Source organism: Ursus arctos, unplaced genomic scaffold (genome assembly GCF_023065955.2).
Source record: "Ursus arctos isolate Adak ecotype North America unplaced genomic scaffold, UrsArc2.0 scaffold_22, whole genome shotgun sequence".
NCBI lineage: Eukaryota > Metazoa > Chordata > Mammalia > Carnivora > Ursidae > Ursus > Ursus arctos.
The window spans coordinates 42,316,868-42,337,201 of NW_026622897.1; the positions used below are offsets into that span (position 1 = coordinate 42,316,868).

At 45.9% G+C, this 20,334-nt stretch overlaps 1 long non-coding RNA gene across 1 annotated transcript in view; it reads right to left on the reverse strand.

Annotated features, from left to right (window-relative positions):
• The window catches only part of LOC113269411 (uncharacterized), a 50,291-nt gene extending 34,947 nt beyond the window's left edge, over nt 1–15,344 (reverse strand). The window contains exons 1-2 of the long non-coding RNA XR_008960903.1: nt 14,074–15,344; nt 1,667–1,769 (exon numbers count right to left, since the gene is read on the reverse strand). This is a non-coding gene — a long non-coding RNA (uncharacterized LOC113269411). The remainder of the gene's footprint in view (nt 1–1,666; nt 1,770–14,073) is intronic.
• Between the last annotated feature and the right edge of the window lie 4,990 nt (nt 15,345–20,334).

Sequence of the window (20,334 nt, forward strand, 5' to 3'; positions counted from 1 at the left end):
AGTGCCAGGCACCTGGCTGTGGATGCTTGGGTGCAGGGAGGCTTGGGGCACGCTTTGAGGAGCTCAGTCAGTCAGGGTGAGGATGGCAGCACCGCACGTGGGGCAAGTGCTACTGTAGGGGCCGGGACACTGAGCTGCTGCCCTTAGCGACTTCGCGGAGGGCACCTCGGAGCCCTGTTTTGTACTGTGAGTACAAGGAAAAACAGAACAGGCGCTCTGAGCTGGGCACTGCCCAAACATCACCTGGAGTCAGGAAGGAAGGCAGTGCCCGTGGAGGAAAGCAGCAGCACCGGCAAAGGCAGGGAGGTGAGGGGGGAACTCAAGCCCTGAGCTGAGCCACAGAACATCCTGTGAAATAATGTATTTGTTGGTCTCCGCCCCCCAGTTGCCAGCACAGAGCTCCTGAAACCCTTGTCTATTCCTAAGTTGGTAAGAGGACTGGGAGCTTCTCTTGTTCTAATGAGGCGACTCTGGGTGGGCTCCAGAATGGCTCCTGGATGGGGGCTGGTCTCAGGTAAGCCCAAGCCATAATTAGAAGTTTGGAATTTTCAGCTGCACCCTCATCCTCCAGAGAGGGAGAGTTCATACTGATCATGCCTACGTGAGGAAGCCTCCATAAAACCCCAATAGTTAGGCTTTGGAGAGCTTCCAGGTTGGCAATACATCCACACAGAGAGGGTGACGAACCCAGGTTCACAGGGACAGAAGCTCCTGCACTCGGGACCTCATCGTCTGCATTTCCTCCATCTGGATGTTCATCTCTATCCTTTATCATAGCTTTTAATAAACTGGTAAATGTGTTGCCCTGAGTTCTACGAGTCACTCTAGCAAATTATTGACCCCAAGGAGGAGGTCGTTGGAACCTCCCACCTATCGCTGGTTGGTCAGAAGCATAAGCGTTAACCTGAGCTTACAACTGGCATCTGAAGTGTGTGGGGGAGGGGCATCTTGTGGGACTGAGCCCTTAACCTGGAGATCTGATGCTATCTCTGGGTAGACAGTGTCAGAGCCCAGTTAAATCGTAGGACACCCAGCGGGTGTTGCAGAAAATTGTTTGTTGTAGGGAAAAAAACCCACACATTTACTGACCAGGAGTATCAGAAGTGAAGTGTGCTATGTGAGTAGTAAAGGAGACTCACGGGATGAAAGTACAGTAGGGAAGAACTGGGTTTTCTCCCTAAATATGAAGAGGAAAAACTGAGTTTCTATCCACTATACATCTCCAAGAAGAGAAGCCAGCCCGACAGAATGAAGAATGAGGGCTTAAACACTATCCAATATTGGAAACAATCTAAATGTTCAGTACTAGGAGAATGATTGAATAAATGATAATGAATCCACTCAATTGACTCTTCCTCAGCTATTAAAATTTTTACAAATAATATTAAAATACCTATAACATATTAAGAAAAAAGATATAAAGTAATAGCAATACTATATTAATACTATCTAAAAGAAAATGGAAAAGATAATTAAAAAACAAACTAAAAATATTGGTAAATGATTTTGGTAAATGATAATGAAATAGAAGTGATTTTTTAAATTTTAATTAGTTTTTTCAAAGTCTTTAATTAGGCATTATGCCTTTATAATGCTAAGGTATGCACAAAATATATACTAAATAATTTACATCCCTGTACAGACACGTGGAAGTTATGTTTCTCACTTCATCCTCTTTTGCTGGCAATAGCAAGCCTGCCATGTTTGAGGTCAGCTAAGTCAACAGGCAATCACTGCATGAGCTTGCGTGCTCCAGACTGTGCAACATACTGTGGGAGATAAAAAAAAAAAAAATTAGGAGATACAGACCCGAGCTCACAATTCTTAAAGAAGCAAGCCCAGTACAAGTGCAGACTCTGGGGAATGGCAGGTCCTCGTTACTCACTGGATGAATGAGTGAATGAATGGACGGACATGAGTCCGTGCAGACTATACATGTACAGGCAGGACTGTCTGTAATTGTCTCAGGAGCATCCTGCCCCCAGCCCCTCAGGGAAGAAGCTCGGAACTAGTCTAAAATCCCTTTCTAGTATGGTTCTGGATCAGTTCTGCCAAAGAGAGGCTCTTGGGGAGCTCTGGAAGACTGAGGAGAAAGAGAAGTCAATATTCCCCAGGGGCAGCTGTTCGCAGGCAGCTGGGCATTTAGCAGAAGGCAGATGTTTGGGAGATCATCCCGAGAATCATCCGTTCCCACACTGCAAACCTGAATGGCCAACCATGGGCAGCCCTCTGAGAATTACTCCCCTTGGAGCAGCAGCTGAGTTCAGGGGCAGGGTGGGAGGGCAACTTCCTTGAGATGGCTGCACTTCATGGTTTCCTGAAAACAGAAATCTCCACCTTCCAGTGACCGCAGACATCACTAATACCCCGTATTAAACCTCTTCCTACCTGAAACACCTAGAGTGGCTTCTGTTCTGACCTAATCAGGGCTAATATGGATGACATATAGTGAAATGCAAGACTGAACGGATCCTGGGAATCCATAGCTCTAGCCATGCTGGCAAAGTCTGAATCATGGGATCCATGCTAGGCTAGGAGAAGCAACCAGACATGGGAATTACATGTACACATAAATGACTCTCCTCCCTGCTTACTTTACTTAATCATCCTTTCAATCCTTCCCTCACTCATTCAAGTTTCTTTCTGTAAAGCTTCTGCCTCTTTATCGTTGGGGGAGATGAGAAAATAATGACATGTGCTTTTTTTCAAACAACAGCTAATAAATATTGATTCTCCCATGGATGATCTCATTTGAGCAGTTTGGTTTCCTATTAGTGGTGGCAAACTCCTGAAATAAGCCTAAGGTAAATCTTTACCAAGTCACTGAGACATCTCAAGCCCAGGCCACCTATTTCCTGGGACAACTTCCAGATGAATCCACCCCTACATCCAGAGACCATGGAAGAATAGTGCAAAGCCCACTCCAGTCTGGCAAATTCACTCAAGGCCAAGGGCAGGTTTGGCCCTCTCCTTCACGTTCACTGTCTACCCATTCAATATGCACATGTCACGCTCCTGCTCTGTGGTTTGCACTGGTGGGGGGTGACAGAGGCAAGATGACAGCAAGACATGGTCCCCATCCTTGAAGGACTCATGGTCCAGGGTAGCAACAAATGCTAAAATTGCAATCATAGAAGGGTGCTTCTTTTAGAGTCAAATACTGTTTTCAACCTAAATGCTGTTATAGAAATAAAAATAAAGACCAAGAGTCAAATTGAAAAGCAAGTGGAAGTCATTTTACTCCCAGGGAGAGAACGACAACTACAGTTGAGGTACTGGAAGATGAGGCTTGGGAAAAAGAAAATGGAGTCTGGAATGGATAAAGAAGATGTGGTCCATATATACAATGGAATATTACTCAGCTATCAGAAAGAACAATTACCCAGTATTTGCAGCAACATGGACGGGACTGGAGGAGATTATGCTAAGTGAAAAAAGTCAAGCAGAGAAAGACAATTATCATATGGTTTCACTCATTTGTGGAACATTAGAAATAGCAGGGAGATCGGTAGGAGAAGGAAGAGAAGAATGAAGGGGGGGTAAACAGAAGGGGGAACGAACCACGAAAGACTATGGACTCTGGGAAACAAACTGAGGGTTTCAGAGGGGATGGGGGTGGGGATGGGGTAGCCCGGTGATGGGTATTAAGGAGGGCACATATTGCATGGAGCACTGGGTATTATACGCAAACAATGAGTCATGGAACACTACATCAAAAACTAATGATGTACCGTATGGGGACTAACATAACATAATACAAAATTTTTTAAAAAAAAGAAAAGAAAAGAAAAGAAAATGGAGTCTGTCTTTTAAAGCCAAAAAATATCAACTCTGTCTCATTTAGGAAAACAAGCTTCCAAATGCCACTGACTGGCTGGTGACGTTCAGGCTTAATCCTTAGGTACAAACACAAGTGCCAGGAGGGCTGCCCAGGTTTCTGCTGTGTACAGGATGCTCCTGCCCCAGGACCAAGGTTTCCAGTTGCCTCCATTCCTTATCCCGAGTTGTCTAATTTTGGATTACGGCTCCCAGTTGTCATTTCAGCAGAAGTCAGGTCTGTGCCGTTGGCAGCAGACATGTCAGGGTTCGTTAACAGAGTGACCATACAATTTATCATCTCAACCAGGACACTGTTTAGAATACAAGAATGACAGCTGATAATCACAATGGGACAACACAATAGCTCTTAGGATGGCCCCAAGGAAGGCAGGAATTGGCCAGAGAAAGAATCAGGACTAAAGCATAGGGAATAGTACAGGCAAAGGAATGGTGATGTTAAAGAGGCTTTAAGGACACAGGGAAAAAGGAATGATTCTATTTGTTAGGAGAGAACAGGGTGGCTTAGGGGGCCTGGCCTCAACACTGCCCAGAGGAAGCCACCCATGACGCAGCAATGCCGACGTTGTATCCCAACCAGAGCGAATGGTTCAGTAGCAGACACATGTGCCAAAGTGGACCAACAACAATCTCCCTGAACACTTTTCTTCCAAATCTATTTTTTTAAACATTTTATTTATTTATTTGAGAGAACGCAAGCGAGAGAGCACAAGCGGGGGCAGGGGCAGGAGCAGAGGGAGTAGCAGACTCCCCATTGAGCAGGAAGCCCAACACGGGGCTCGATCACAGGACCCTGAGATCATGACCTGAGTTGAAGGCAGATGCTTAACTGACTGAGCCACCCAGGTGCCCCCAGATCTATTTTTTTTTAAATCTTCATTCAGCTAGGTTTGCTAACTGGGTAGTGTGTGAGTGGAAGCTACAAGGACCATCTTACCACGGTGTGGAGAAAGCTTGGCAGTGACTTCAGGCCAAGGTTAAAGACACCAAGAGACAAGTATAGAGAAAAGGAGACAGAAAGAGCACCAGAAAACACAGCTTGAAAGTCTGGATTGAGCCATGCCTAAAACTGGAAACTTACATGTCTTGGACATTCCAGTTATATATAAAAAAAATTATTTCATTTTCTTGCTTAAATTTTATGGGTTGGGTTTGTGGGTTTTGGTGCTGTTGTTGTTGTTATTTTTGATCCTAATATAGTGAATCAAAGTTACATCTGGGCCATCCAAATACGAATGTTCGAAATATGTCTGTAGCTCAAGAGACAAGTCAGGAGGCACCAATACATTTGGAAATATCACCATGAGGACTGAAACCTCAGAAGTGAATCTCATGGTCAATGGGGGGCACATGGGGGAAAGAGCAGTGGACAGATGTCTGAGCCCCTCAAGAATAATGAAGAGCAACCCAGCCAACAAGACTGAGAAAGAACCATAGAACGGAAATAAGGAGAGAGTTTCCTCCCTTCAGACCAGAAGCTGAAGGAGGAAAGCATAAAGAAGAGGGCTTGCGCATCAGAGCCTAATGTCACGGAAAAGTAAAAGGATTACCACCTCATAGAACAACTGGAAACACACATCTCACCCAAGGCTATAAGGTAGAGTAAGGTAATTGCCAGAAGAGGGGTCAAAGTGTAATGGAAGATCTGAGGCCATTTCTGTTTTCATCCTAACCTGTTGTTGGGCCCTGCAACAGCCATGACTGTTAAGCCCCTACTAGAATCCCAGAGTCCCCAAACCCATCCTGGCAGCATGGGAGCTGCTGCAGCTGGGCAGTTCAAAAAGAGCATCCTCTCCAAACAGACCTCCAGTATGTCCATGGAGACTTAGGAACAAAGAACTCCCCTGAGAGGGGAGCCAGGGCCCACCAGGGCCACCACCTACAGACGTGCAAGTTGAGCACCGCACAAAAAATGCCCTGCTGAAACCCAGCCTGAAATTCAGCCTGTACTCCATTCTCTAAGCCACTCTCTCTGGCACGGGGCTGCATGCCTCTGGGAGAAGGGCTATCCCTTCTTCACTAGCACAAAGGCACTGCCAAGTTGCCAAAGCCACACACCAGCAAGGCCGCAACCAAAGGGATGCCCTTTTCTAATTTATACAAAAATGGAGTATGGAACGATAGAGTCTCAGGGGATGCAAGAGGCAATGAGTAAGGGAGGTCCTTCCAGAGAGTAGAGCAGGGGGCTAACAGATGAGATAACCAGGAATTTGCTCCTATACAATGGTAAGGAGTCTTCAGAAACTCTGTCCCAGGAGATTGATCATTGTGTCAGGCCGGTGACTGTGCCATGCCTCCCGTTCTCTCCTTTCCAACAGTGTGTATAGTGGTTCTCCTGCTCCAACTCCATCATTGCACACTGAGTGTGTCAGGAAGTGCAGAGATGACTGGGCCCTCAAGTGTTTGCATCATAGACAGTAAGGCCATCCAAATGTGAAGGTACGTACTGCCCATCTTCCAGAGACCCTGCAGTTCAAGCTGGTCAAGACTTTAGGGTTGTCTCTCTTGGGAGGGGTAAGTGTGTTCTTTGTAAGAGAACAAAGGTGTTTTTGGTAGCCAAATGGTGTGGAGGCCCGGTGCAAGTTGCTGGCTAAATGATTACATTTCTCAGCCTCCCTTCCACTTACATATACCCATTTGATTAAATTTCATTCAATAGTATATAAACAAAAGTTGCTGAGTAGGACTTAAAAAGAAGGTAGATACTTGCAGGCACAGTCACTTTGTTTTTTATCTTTCACCCTTTCTCCTGCTTCCTGCATGGAATGTAAAGATGATGACTAGTGCCCTAGCAGCTATATTTGACTATGAGGCAATTCTAAGATTGAAGGCACATGCTAAAATGGTGAAGCAGAAAGACAGAAGGATTCCTTGGTCCCAAGAGACGCTATGGAACCAACCTTACCAGTCCTTTAATATTAAGTACAATGAACTTTCATCTTGTTTAAGCCACTGTTTCTCCTGGTTTTTGACTCTAGCAACTAAATGTAATTCCTACCAAACACACTATCGCTATGCAAAAAGTTCCCAGATTCATTTTCTTGTGTTTGAGATCCCTCCCTTTAATTATAAAGCTGCCTGTTAGCTGATCATATCAGTGGTCTCAAATTCAAAATTTTCAAAATCAGGGGGCACCTGGCTGGCTCAGTTGGTTAAGTGTCTTCATTCAGCTAGGGTCATGGTCCCAGGGTCTCAGTGGGGAGCCTGCTTCTCCCCTCCCCCTCTGGCTGCGGCTCCCCCTACTTGTGCTCTCATTCTCTGTCAAAATTTAAAAAAAAAATTTTTTCAAAATCAAATGTATTATCACTGTGTCCAGCCTCATTCCCGATTGAGTCTGTTCCTCGGCTTGGGGTGTGTGGGGATGAGGAACTAAAGTGCTGGCAAGCAGCAACCACTAGGACCCAGGAAGAGACAGGGTTAAAGGAGGAAGGACTCCCAGCCACAGGCCGGACCTGGGCTAAGATCCCAGGATGGACTCACGGCAGGCTCTGCCTGCTCCAGACCAGAGGTCTGAGGGTACGTATGTGTCCATCATGAGCAGGGCAGGCAGGAATGAAAGCCCATCTCAGGAGGCTCCAGCTGGTTTTTATGGGAGTGGAAAAGTATGGGCCACGTCTAGTTGGAAATGTCTAGTAATATCTGATCAAGAAACAACCCTGAAGAAACAGGGGGAAAACCTATGCATCATGTAGCATAGGTGTCAGCCAGGAAATGGTCATGTTTTCAGGTTTGTTGGGCCTGATGAAAAGCGAGGGCATACGGGCCGTGTGTGTAAGTTTGTGCGGTCTGTGCCCACAATTAGTTTGGAGGGAGGTGATAAACAGGAAGGGGAAGGAGGCTAGGGCTGCTTTTCCCGGAAGGGAGTAGCTAACGTTGTGAGCGTTGACAATTGAGCAAGCACCTTCTTCTCTGTGCACCCATTTGGTGCACAAAAGCTTGCTCCTATTTTTTCAGGAGGAGACTGAGACGCAGAGAGGCAGAATCCCCCTAAAAAGAACTTCCTTTGTGGAGGGGTCACACTGCCAAGCCACGTGGGAGCTCTGTGAATGCTGGTACTCTGGTAGGGAGCCAAGATACTAAACACATAGACAGTTGCTGAGTTCAGTTCATCTGCCCATCAGAGACTCCTGCGTCCCAGCCGTGCATCATCGACTTGGTCCCTGTTCATTGGCTCAGTCTCCCACACAGATTTCAGGTCCCCTGCTGCACATGTGTCTGCTACTGACCCATTCACTTTGGTTGGGATACAATGTTGGCATTGCTGAGTCATGTGTGGCTTCCTCTGGGCAGTGTTGAGTGGAAGGGATGAGGCCAGGCCCCCTAAACCACCCTGTTTGTGTTCTTCCCCTTTCTCTCCTAACAAATAGAATCATTCCTTATTTCCCTGTGTCCTTAAAGCCTCTTTAACATCAGGGGAGACGAGGTGAGAGGTCTGCGTGCCCATAAGCGACACTAACAGGACAAAGATGGCGCAAGTGGGAAGTGAGTGGAAGAGGGGACAAGGAGGAAGACAGAGTGGGCAGAATTTGGGTAAATTGTGGACACATTCTAAGCTTTCATTTCTTTATATTCAGGCTCTACCTGATTGAATTTCAGAACCCTAGAGTTTATGTTCAAATGCCTTCTAAAATTAGCATGCACAGCCCAGCGTGCAGTTCGGCAACATCCTCTCGGTGCGAACCAAGGCACTGCACCTGCTCCGAGGCGCTGCCCTTGCCCGGCTGGGAGCGAGAGAGGGAGTGCAGGCCCGGGTCTGAGCTCAGCTCTGGCGGCACACAGCCCCCAGCTGGTGGCTCTGGACTGGTGACTCACCTTTCTGGGTCTCCACTTATCCCGAGTAAAATTAGCAGGAAAGAGAAACGGCTCTCTTGGGGATTCGGGGTGAACATGCAAGTGCCTGCTGGTGGTGCAGTCCAGCTCCGTAAGGGGTGACTGCTGGCGCCGGGCCGGGCCTGTGAGCTTCTGATCAGATAACCGTGCTCCGTGCCCTCTCAGCTTTCCAAGCACTTTACACCCAGTTCATGAGACCCTTCTCTCTTCCCTTTAAGACAGGCATCTCTTCCCGTGTCAGTCTAAGAAGTGGAGTTTTAGAGAGGTTTGCAGGCTCACAGTCCGTCCATCAGTGGAGAAGCCGGAAGTCAGACCCAGGACCCCAACCAGGGATCCAATCATTTCTTCCTTCCTTCTGCCACATTTTTCGTATACCCTCTGGGTACCAGGCACACAGCAATAACCTGCTTCGGGTGCCCGGTGGCAAGGAGGTTCAGTCTACCGAGAAAGGAAAGTCACCAGTCACCAGGCAATTGTGACACCACGGTGACAGTGACAGTCCTATGACTAGAACACCCGTCAGCTCCAGGGGGGCAGAAGGGGGTCCCTCCTGGGTTCTGGCCATAAGAACTGGAATCACTCTATGCTTGCCCAGCACAGGTCACAGTACTCAGCCCAGCTCTGATGCTGGCCCCAAGAAGGTCCATCCCCCCAGGCCTCAGTCTGTGCTCCTAACTCCAGCTTCCCCATCACCCCTTCCCCTGCCTGTGTGTCGCCAGATGTCCCCAGATGTCTATTGCATCCCAGAACCTTTGCTGCAGGGGCTCAGACCCCAGGAGGCCTCCCCGAATCACTAGGCCCTGGCATTGGGGGGGGGGCGGATTAGGGGATTAGGTGTTAAGCTGTGAAGATGCAGACTTACTCCCCTTTTGGTCTCAGCTACTGGATAGGGCTGCTTGGATCTCTGGGAGAATTTTATCCCCTTCCCTCCATGGGATTCACAAGTTTACTTTATAATTTGATTTTTAACAAAATATGTAGGTTATTTTTCCCAACTTCAACCTGCTTCCCATCAAAACTGTTGAAAATATTTTTTTGGATTCTATCATGGTAAATGTCAAAAGGTGAAAATGTCATCTCAGCAGCTGGCCCCAGAGTTCTTCTTAGGGAGAGAACTACTCTTGTTTGGGGAAAATACTTTGACAGGCACCTTGGGGAAGAAGATGAGACCAACAGCTACAAAACCCCTGGCTCAAGTGAACCTATGAGAAAAAGAGGGCCATTTGCTCAGCCCTGGAGAGGGTGGGGTGGGATAGAAAGCTGAAGGAAGAAGACTAGAGGAGAGGAAGCAGGAGAGAAAATTAAGAATAAGCCCAGGTCTAGACAGTGAAATTCCTCACAGCAGAGTGAAGTCCAGCCCCTGACCCCGGAGATGGTTTTGTGCCAGCAAACTGCAAGAACAGGGATGCCTAATGTCAACTCGAAAGTGTTTCGGGGTGCCTCGGTAGCGTAGTCCTTAGGCATCTGCCTTCGGCTCAGGGCGTGATCCCGGCGTTCCGGAATCGAGTCCCACATGGGGCTCCTCCGCTGGGAGCCTGCTTCTTCCTCTCCCACTCCCCCTGCTTGTGTTCCCTCTCTCGCTGGCTGTCTCTATCTCTGTCAAATAAATAAATAAATAATCTTTAAAAAAAAAAAGTGTTTCATTGCTGTGGTGTCAACCCAGATATTATTTCAAGAACTTAAAGATGGGGCTGAATTTCTTGTCTAGATCATGTCTTGGAGACAGAAGCATTTGGGAGATGCGGTGCCCTATGCCCTGGGAACCTGCAAAACTCTGGTGCAATTTAGGACTCCCGCAAAAGACTGTGGTTTGCGGAGACCCCCGCTGACATGCTAATCCACATAAACGCTAAGCAGTTAAACGGCAACGGAAGGCCTTGGACCAAGAATCTACCTTGATATAACCGTGCCCATGAGCAGTATCAATGCTCCACGCTTGCAAAGTGCAAGCACTCAAGCGCTGTCTCGCCTCCTCTCACACCACCTCTAGGAGGCAGTTTAGGCAGAGAGGCCTATTTCCAAGCTGCACAAGACATGCGTCCTTTTCAGGCCCTTTCGGGCAGGACCTTTCCCAGGGAGCTAGGGACCCTCCCATGAGGCTCCCCAGGAGTAGGAGCCAGTCAGCTCGCTGGGCTGTGGAAATCAGCCTCCAGGGAAGGACCCAGGTGTGTGGAGGAGCTTTTGTTCTGCTTGGAGTTCAGAAACAGTACGTCCAGTGCTTTTGCAGTTTCCCAAGATGATTCTGGGAATCACGCAGCCAGCTTGCTAGCAATGAAGAGCAGGTTCTGATACGAGCCCCCAGGTCCTCTCTGAGGACTGGGGAGAGTCCCCACGCTCTTGCCGCCAATGCAGTGTTCCTGAGATCCATCTCAGTCCCACTGCTCAGCACGCCCCAACTTCTGCTAATGACCTTCCTCTCCTCCGCTGCTTTCCTACCTTCAGCATGAGGGCCCTGGGAGAAGGAATAGCCCCAGAAGTGCTGAGGGGGTTGGCTTCCCTGGGAGGCCCACCTGGCTCAAGGCCCAGAACCTGTGAGCCAACACAGCCTCACCTCTGTTTCGTGCTCTAAGGCTTGGGGTGTACTCTCTCAGCTGTAGTCTCACCCTGTGAGTTTTCTTAAGTGGGGGAGAAGGTATTTTAAACTCTTTGCAGGGAGGAGTCTTTTCCTGGCCGTGATCCAGCCATTACACGGTTCGCTATACCGTCCTTTCCCTCCAGTCCCTGCCTGCCTCCACACACCAAACCCAAGGGCACAGCCTTCCTGGCATTGTGGCTCCTCCTGTGACACATCCCTCTGGAGTGTGCTTGTAGTGGGGGTGGAGGGTTAAGGACCTTATGCCTCAAAAATAGCCCCTCAGGATCCCTGGCTGGCTCCAGTCAGAAAAGCATGCGACTTTTGATCTCGGGGTTGTGAGTTCAAGCCCCATGTTGGGTATGGAGATTACCGAAAAATGAATAAACTCCCCCCCAAAATCCATCCTCTCTTCTAGAACTTTGCAAAGAAGATATGGTTGCTGTAAATATATAAACACACGAATACATGAGGGTTCTAACCATTGCTCCTTTGTGCCTGAGCATAAAACAGACAAATTAACCTCTGTTTCCGTGAGTGCATGCACACTTAGAACTCTGGTTTCCAAATCAGAACTAACAGCTCCCAGCAGCCTCTGAGTGGGAAGTGGATAGTCCAGACACGTTATACCCAGAGTGTGGTACCCACTGACAGCTGAGGGACAAGACTGGAGGGCCAGAGAGCCCAGGCCCAGAAGGACAGGAGCTTCTGCTGGGGAGATGCACTTGAGACACAGCTCTGGACATGAGATGGCATATGTGCCAGGCTTGACCCGAGGCACCCTGGTCACCTGCCTGAGCACATCAGGGTGTCCTCTTTGCAGGTGGCGACCTCCAATCTCCCCCCAACCTACCCACTTCTTGCAGGTCATTTTTTATTCAGAGGAAAAGCCAGTTAGTGATGGTCATGACAGGGACAGGCAGATATATGGCATTTCTGATGGTGGGCTGGGTGCAGGGAGGCAGGACAGCTGGAGGCTGCCTGGAGAACACATTTTCCCAGACGTGGGCCTTCTGTAAATACCACTGAAGGGCAGACTCCATGACTGGGGGCGGGGGGGGGGGGGGGGGGCGGGGGGGTTATAGCTCCCTGTAACCCGCCGGCGCTGAGCCTCCTAATGGCCGGACAAGGCTGCCTGGGAGGAGGGGCGTCACCTATCTGCAGGAAACAGAATAAACACAAATAAAGGATTGGGGAGGAGGAGCGTGGAGCCCGACTTGGGTGAAGACCCACGCAGATAGCGCAATGGGGACGGATATCGGCTCATGGCTCGGAGAGCCCCGGGCTGGGTTTATGGCCCCTCGTCCTGTGGGGGCAGCGCCAAACCTCCTGCCCCTCTGCCTTCCGGCTGGATTCCCGAGGCGGGTCGCCGGCCACCTAGCAGAGCCGAGCCAAGCTTAGCTCCGTAGCGGCTCCTGTGGAGCGCGGGTGCCACCTGGTGGCTAGATCTGGCGTGACCGGCACGACCAGTGCGACGGGGATCACGATGGCCACCACGGCTATGACTGTAATGATGGCAACACCTTATTTACACCATGCATCTTCCCAGCCATCCTGTACTCTGCCCTGTTTTGGTCAAGCTGGTCCTTCCGTCCCTACACTGATAAGGGTAATATCTACGCCCCAAATAACCAGAATCTCCACCATAAACCAGGCAATTGCCTTCTGCCATGCACTGAGCTAGGAACACAGGATTAAAAACTACCAAGCTATGCACATGGTGCACTGGGTGTTATACGAAAATAATGAATCATGGAACATTGCATCAAAAACTGGGGATGTACTGTATGGTGACTAATATAACAAAATAAAAATTACAAAAACAAAAAACAAAAAGCAAAAAAACCTACCAAGCTATGGTCTCTTCCTCCAAGGGACTCATATGCTCAGATATTTACAACTAAACAAAATACAAGACAAGGGATGACAAGAAATTCAATAAGCTGAGCAAGCAGATGGGGTGGTAACTTTGTTGAACATCAGGAGCGTAAAAGGAGGCATCGCTGAGGCTCCTGAAAGTGCTGTGGTGGTGAGATTTCAGCAGGTGACCAAGGGAAGTATATTCCAAGCAGAGGAACTTTCCAGGCAAAGGCAAAGACTAGCAAAGAAAACACCACAGTAGGTCCAGCAACCAGCAAAGGTGGCTGTGGAATTTTGTGGGAGGAGTGATAGAGGAAGAGATGGAACTTTGAGGATAATTTGGGGTTGAGTTGAGGTGTGCCTTATAAGCTAGGTGCTGGGTGTGAACATTTCTCTCGAGGGCTAAAATAAGTCACTGCAAGGGAATAACTAGGTTGATCTTTAAAAGATCTATTTAAGAGGCAAGTGTGCAGGGAGACTGGTTTAGACAGACTGGTTACAGCATTCCAGTGATAAGATAATTCCTTCAATGTTCAATGGACATTTGGCAGGCCTATGAAGTGCCAAGCACTGTTCATACAAAAAGTCCTTCCCTCTTACATTCTGGAGCATAATGGAGGCGTGGGTAGGAAGCATGGTGAGAAGGTGACAAAGATATTGCAGAATTTGAATCTCCAGGACTTGATGGCCAGTGGTTAAGAAAGAGGGAGAAAAGATTTAGCATCCGTGACAGGGAGAAGAGTAAGGCCACTCAAGGCTGGACCAGACCAAGAGCAGATTCGAGTGGGAAGGAAATCAGTCTGCTTTTGAATGTCATCAGTAAACAGAACAAGGAGCTATGAAGCAAAAACTCCACAAAAATCAACATCACAATGACCACCCCCCCATCCCATCAAAATTCAGACTAGATTTTGTAGAAATTTTTCCTGCCATTGGAGGTCAGAATTGCATTGAGTCCATCGTCAAATACAAACCTCTATAAACAAAGCCATTCCGTGTTTGCAGAGCCAGCATACGGGAAACAGTAACTGGTAACGTTTACTGAGTGCTCAGTGCTCACTCCGTGCTTCCTCCGATGACCAGAGTTCAGCCTCACAACTATCTGCGGCCAATCAGTAGGCTCAGGTCACAAGCTCCTCAAGAAGGTCTGGATCTTTTCTTACCCTCTCAGGCAGGGGCTGCATGCAACAGATACTTTTTGGCCTGGTGACACATCCAGCCATTTTCCTTGGGTGGTCAACCTGCCTGGAGTTTTATTAGAAGAGGCTTCAGGCCCTTCCTGACTGGTCACGGTTAAGGGAGGGAAGATATCAAAAAGTTGGGACCCCATGAGAAATAAAGAGACAGCACTCTGGTAGCACGACAGGGAAAAGAAGCGTACAACTGTTCTTCTTCCGGGAAGATGAAGAAGGACAACGTGGGTTTCAGTGGTAGTGTGAAGGCGCGAGGCTGGAAGTCTAGACGATCAGATTCCGCCGTGTGGCCGTGAGGGGCTCTGGCACCACCAGGGCTTCTCCAACTAGAAGGAGCCAGTCAAGGAAAGCAGCCCATCCATGCAAGGTTCTCAGCCCTCCTGCACCTGAGACTCCAGGACAAAGGACACTTCAGTCTTACCGCAGATGTGGGAGAATTTCATTTCTTCTCTTTGGCAGTTCTAACTCCCCGCTATTCTTGTTGTCATATTGAGCAGATTGTTTAATCACTATAAAAGCATTCAAAACAATACTGAAAAAATATCTCATTGAGTGAAACCTTTATAATAGTAATAATGATATATCCCTAAAATAGCCCCCCACTGGAAAATCTGCAATTGATATAGGCCACTTCACCCATATGGGGAATAAATATGGTCATATTGCTTTATGTTTTTTCAATTATAAGAGATGACTCTTATAATCCAGAAGTCCCACAACCATTTGCCAAATGCTTGCTGTGTTCCAGAAACTCTTAGGGGCTATCTCTTAGGGATATGTCAGTGAATGACACCGATTTCCGTCCTTGTGGGCCTTACTCTCTACTGGGGGAGGATAGTGAAACAAAAGATTTAATAAATTAATAATTTAGCACATTGAAGGGTGTTAGTAGTGTTAAGGATTAAAAAAAAGTGGAGGGGCGCCTGGGTAGCGCAGTCGTTAAGCGTCTGCCTTTGGCTCAGGGTGTGATCCCGGTGTTCCGGGATCGAGTCCCACATCGGGCTCCTCCACTGGGAGCCTGCTTCTTCCTCTCCCACTCCCCCTGCTGTGTTCCCTCTCTCTCTGGCTGTCTCTCTGTCACATAAATAAAAATAAAATCTTAAAAAAAAAAAAAGGTGGAGGTGGTTAAATGGGTCTGAGATGCTAAGGTGGGGTAGGCCTCATTGAGAAAGTGACATTTAAGCAAATGGAGCCCCTTGAAGCAGGTGACTTGGCCTTCACAAAGCTATAGAAGTCCTAGTTCTACCCATAGTCCAGGACAAGTGTCCAGTGTCTGACGTTTATAGCATGAAGATGGACCTCTCAAGTGGTACTTCTTAGAACAAACTTCTACTTCAACATGACCTGCTCAGTACACTTACACCGACAAGTAGCAGCAGTTTCTCTCACCAAAAATGTCAAGTTCTACTCCCAGAACTTATAAAACTAGGGTTACAATCCAAATAACAGCTTCAAAGAATACCAAGGCTAGTGGTACGTCTGTAGGTCTCAGATCACTCAGAGATGTCACCTTGGTGTTTATCAGAAATCTGTGTGAAGTTCCCAGGAGGCCACATGGCACACAGAGGATGCTCAGCCAGTCTTAACGAAGGTTACCCTCTATTTCTCTAAAGCTTACACAACACTCCCCTGAGCTCAGGCACATGGCTTTAAGAAACGTCATGTGGCCCCAGTGAAAAGCCTACATTCAGGATCACTGGGACTACCTTAGGCCCACAGTCCCCAGTAACAATAAGAATTACTCTTTGAAGATTGATCTTTCCTCTAGCATTGTCTATAGACACCAGGCACACAAGGAATGTTTCCATAAATAGTAAATGCTCTGCTCCCAGTAATGGTGGGATAGATAATTCAGAACAACCCTCCAAATGAAGACGACCATGAAAAATGGACAAAATACGAAAGAAACAACATCTTGAAGGCATTAGAGAGCTAATTAGAACATGAATGAATGAGCCAGATCCACAGGTAAGACAAGTCCAGAGAGGGGAGCTGAGCATTTGGGGTTGCTTTAGCTGAGAAACTGTGAGTCCAAACAAAGCTTTGACAGCCACAGAGCCCTGTGGTTGTATAAACTGTAACTACCACTTTGGAAAAGGTTGATCTAATAAACTTGAAGATATACCATTCCCTAAGCCCCACCCCAGGTATATAACCCATGGAAAAGTGTGTGCAGGGCACCCAGACACAAATATGGGAATGTTAACAGTAGCATCTTTATAATAGCCCTACACAAGGAATAGCTCATGTCCTTGGTATACACAGAATACTGTACAAAATCAAAACAAATTACAGCAATACACAACAACCTAAAGCTGAAAGAAGCTAGAAAACAGAAAACAGAACCAAAACAGAAAACAAAACATAAAAACAAAAATGTAGTGCATAATTCCATTTACATAAAATTCAATTAACTAGCCAATATATAATCTCTAGTGCTTGGGAATGCATGTTAAGGCAAAAGTGACTATTATAAAAAGGACCCTGGTCACCTTTGGGGTAGGTAAGCTTTGGGATTGCAAAAGGGTACAAGATGGGCTTCTGGGTGCTGGCAATATTCTATTTCTTGATTTTATTGGTGACTACGTAATTATTTGTTTTGTGATAAATCACTTAACTAAAATGCTTGTGAGACGGAGATTGCTATTTTGTATATTTCACAAAAAGGTTTTTAAAAACCTGTTAACATGTTGTTGCATGAATCACTAATTAATTCTTTTAATTGCTGCATAATATTTTACATATATACCAAAATTTGTCTATTCATTCACCTGCTGAAAGACATTCAGTTTGTATCTACTTTCCAGCTATCAGAAAGAAAGCTACTATGAACATTCACATACAAGTCTTTAGTGTGGATATATAATTTCATTTCTCTTGGGTAGGTACTTACGATTGGAACGCATGAGTAAAATAGCACTGTATGTTTAATTTTCTTAAGAAACTACCAAATTCTTTTTTTTTTTTAAGATTTTATTTATTTATTCAACAGAGATAGAGACAGCCAGCGAGAGAGGGAACACAAGCAGGGGGAGTGGGAGAGGAAGAAGCAGGCTCATAGCGGAGGAGCCTGATGTGGGTCTCGATCCCACAACGCCGGGATCACGCCCTGAGCCGAAGACAGACGCCTAACTGCTGTGCCACCCAGGCGCCCCAAGAAACTACCAAATTCTTTTCCGGATAAGTTGCTCCATTTTGCATTCCCACTAGCTGTATATAAGTGTTTGGGCAGCTCCACATCCTTGCCATCCTTACTATACCTCCTTAGTATAGTCAGTTTTTTAGACTACAGTCATTTTAGTGAGTGTGTAGTGGTATCTCATTCTGGTTTTAATTGCAAGGAGTTTGATCATATTTTATGTGCTAATTTGCCATCCATGTATCTAACTCTTTTGCTTATTTAAAAACTCAAACTATTTACTTATTACTGAGTTTTGAGCACTTTGGATATGTTATCCCATGGTCTTCTAACCTCCATTGTTTCTGCTAAGTCAGTTGTTAATCTTATTAGGGTTCCCATGGTAAGTGATGCTTCGTTTTTCTCGTGCTGTTTTTAAGTTTTTCTAGATTGTCTTTGATGTTCAGCATTGTTACTGTGATGTGTCTGCAGATCTGAGTTTATCCAACTTGGGAGTTCACTGAACTTCTGGATATGCATATTATAGTTTTTCAATAAATTTGGAAAGTTTTCAGCCACTATTTGAATATTTTTTCTCCTCTCTCTTCTCTGCTACTCCCATTATGCATATCTCAGCACACTTAACGTATCCCACCTTCCTCAAGGCTCGGTATACTTATTCTTTCATCTTTCTGTTCTTTGGCTTACGTAATCTCTGTTAATATATTTTGAGGTTCACTAATTCCTTCTCCTATCAATTCAAATCTATTGCTGAGTTTCTCCATTGAATTTTTTTATTTGTTACTGTACTTTCCAACTCCAGAATTTCCATTTCATTCTTTAAAATTCTACCTCTTGGAACACCTGGGTGACTCCATCGGTTAAGCATCTGCCTTCAGCTCAGGTCATGATCTCAGGGAACTGGGATCAAGTCCCACATTGGGCTCCTTGCTCAGCAGGAAGCCTGCTTCTCCCTCTGCCTCTGCCTGCCGCTTCCCCTGCCTGTGCTCTCTGACAAATAAAATCTTAAAATAAAATCCTACCTTTTAACGATATTCTCTATTTGATGCTACCTTGTCATCATACCTTCCTTTACTTCTTTTAATCAAGCTTTCCTTTACTATGAACATGTCTATAATGACTACTTTGAAATATATTCCTATTAAATCTGCCATCTGGTCACTCTCACAGCAGTTTCTGTTACCTGTTTCTTTCCCTCCAGTATATGGATCACAGTTTCCTGCTTCCTTGCATGACTAATAAATTGTTATTGGAAACTGGACATTTTAGATAATATAGTGTAGCAACTCTGGGTTGAATGTTTCTCCAAATCCAGGGCATATTGTTCTCACTTGCTTCTTTGTCTAGTGACTGAATTATTTTACTGAAGTCTATTTCTCTCTCAGCCTCTGAAGTTGTCCCTCGATGTGCGGGGGGCAGGTACAGCTTTGGGTAGGTCTAGTGACCCTGGGATGACAGGAGTACTGGTAGGCTCCCTTCCTATCTTTCCCTGACTGTGGAGCTGAGAGTAGAGACAATGGCAAGCTTCTCTTGGAATGACAATTCCGCTCTTGGAGCTGAGTGCTCAGTGGAGGGGAGGGCAGCAGCCTGAGGTACTTTTGACTTGTGTTTCATAGCATGAAACCACCATCTCACAAGATGGGCGAAAGCCTGTCAGGGCCCCAGTATTCTCAGTATGCTGCACCCAAGGGAGAGCCCTCATTCCACAATAAGGGTTGGATAGAAGAAGAGAGTTCCCATATCTCAACTGTACTTGCCACGGATTTTGCCTCAGCAATAGTCAGCTGGGGACAGGATGAAAACTACAAAAGTCCTGCTACTCCTGAAAGAAAGCCTTCTTGCTAGAAGCTGTGGAGTGAGAGAGACCTATATTCTTGGCTGAAGCAGTCTAGAGTGAAGACTCCACCTGAGCTGGGAGGGGAGTGGGTAGGATATTAGTTCAAATATTAGAGATTTTTTTACTGAAAGTAAGATTTACCTTTCTTACTCAAAGTAAAATTTACCTTTCTTATTGAATTGTCATAGATTTCTTGAAGAAATGTTTCTTCATTTGCTGTTTGTTCTTTGGACCATTTCCAGAGGTCTTAAATGATTGAGTTTTAAAAATAATTTTTACCAGTTTCACTGGAGAGTCAGCAGAGCTGTTCATTCTGTCATGCCAGAAGTCATCTCCTTATTGAGTTTTAAAGAGCTTTTCATATATTTGGATAAAGCCCTTTATCAGATGTGATCTACAAATATTTTCTCCAAGTATGTGAGCTGCCTTTTCATTTCCTTTAAAATGTCTTTTGAAGAGCCAGTTTTCTATTTTATGTTTTTGTGTTTGCGTTTGCACATGGCTAGCCAAATGTTTCAGCACACTTGCTGAAAAGATCATCCTTTCCCCACTGAATTACCATGGCATCTTGAAATCAGATAATGTAAGTTCCCTTAGTTCTTTTTTAAAGTAGTTTTGGCCATTCTATATATTTTGTATTTCCACATACACTTTAGAGTCAGCTTGCAAAATTTACTAATCAATACTAATAAATTTTTTTATAGATTTCATAAGATTTTCTACATAGATGAGCATGCTGTCTGCTATTGAAGACAGCGTTTTATTTATTGTTTTCTAATTTGGAATTCACGTCTTATTGCAATGGCTAGAGCTTCCAGTACAATGGTGCATAGAGATGGTAAAAGCAGACATTCTTGTCATGTTGATATTACAGGCAAAATATTAAATAATTCACAATTAGGCATGATGTTAGCTGTAGGGTTTTTTTGTAGGTACCCTTTATTAGAAAATTCCTTTTTATTCCTAGTTTGAGGAAATTCCTTCCCACTCTTAGTTTGCTGAGTTATAAGAAATAGGTGGTTAAGTTTGTCAAATGCATTTTCAGTTCTATTGAGATAACCATGTT